Source organism: Nomia melanderi, unplaced genomic scaffold (genome assembly GCF_051020985.1).
Source record: "Nomia melanderi isolate GNS246 unplaced genomic scaffold, iyNomMela1 scaffold0014, whole genome shotgun sequence".
Lineage (NCBI taxonomy): Eukaryota > Metazoa > Arthropoda > Insecta > Hymenoptera > Halictidae > Nomia > Nomia melanderi.
Window position 1 is genome coordinate 4,137,061 of NW_027475130.1, and position 955 is coordinate 4,138,015.

Below are 955 nucleotides of genomic sequence, written 5' to 3' on the forward strand. Positions count from 1 at the left end.
GCAATAAATTAAAGTGCATTATCTGCAGGAGGCCGTGGCGCATGCATCTGTGCATCGGGAACGACCTCGGACCACCAGGGGCCCAGAAAACCACCGTCTCATGGGGCCGGACACTCAGGGTCAGGGGAAAATCCAATATATATATGGTGATATCTCGGGTGCTATTACAGATAGCGCAATAAATCAAAGTGCATTGTCTGGAGGAGGCCCTGGCGCATGAATCTGTGCAGCGGGATCGACCTCGGACCACCAGGCGCCGAGAAAATCACCGTCTCATGGGGCCGGACTGTCAGGGTCAGGGAAAAATCCAATATATGTCTGGTGATATCTCGGGTGCTATTAGAGATAGCGCAATAAATCAAAGTGCATTGTCTGTAGGAGGCCCTGGCGCATGAACCTGTGTAGCGGGAAAGACCTCGGACCACCAGGGGCCGAGAAAACCACCGTCTCATGGGGCCGAACACACAGGGTCGGGGATAAATCCAATATATATCTGGTAATATCTCGGGTGCTATTAAAGATAGCGCAATAAACGAAAGTGAATCATCTGCAGGGGGCCCTGGCGCACGAATCTGTGCAGCGGGAACGACCTCGGACCACCAGGGTCTGAGAAAACCACCGTCACATGGGGCCGGACACTCAGGGTCGCGGAAAAATCTAATATATATCTGGTGATATCTCGGGTGCTATTACAGATAGCGCAATAAATTAAAGTGCATTATCTGCAGGAGGCCGTGGCGCATGCATCTGTGCATCGGGAACGACCTCGGACCACCAGGGGAGGAGAAAACCACCGTCTCATGGGGCCGGACACTCAGGGTCGGGGAAAAATCCAATATATATCTGGTGATATCTCGGGTGCTATTACAGATAGCGCGATTGATCAAAGTGAATTAGCTGCAGGAGTCCCTGGTGCATGCATCTGTGCAGCGGGAACGACCTCGGACCACCAGGG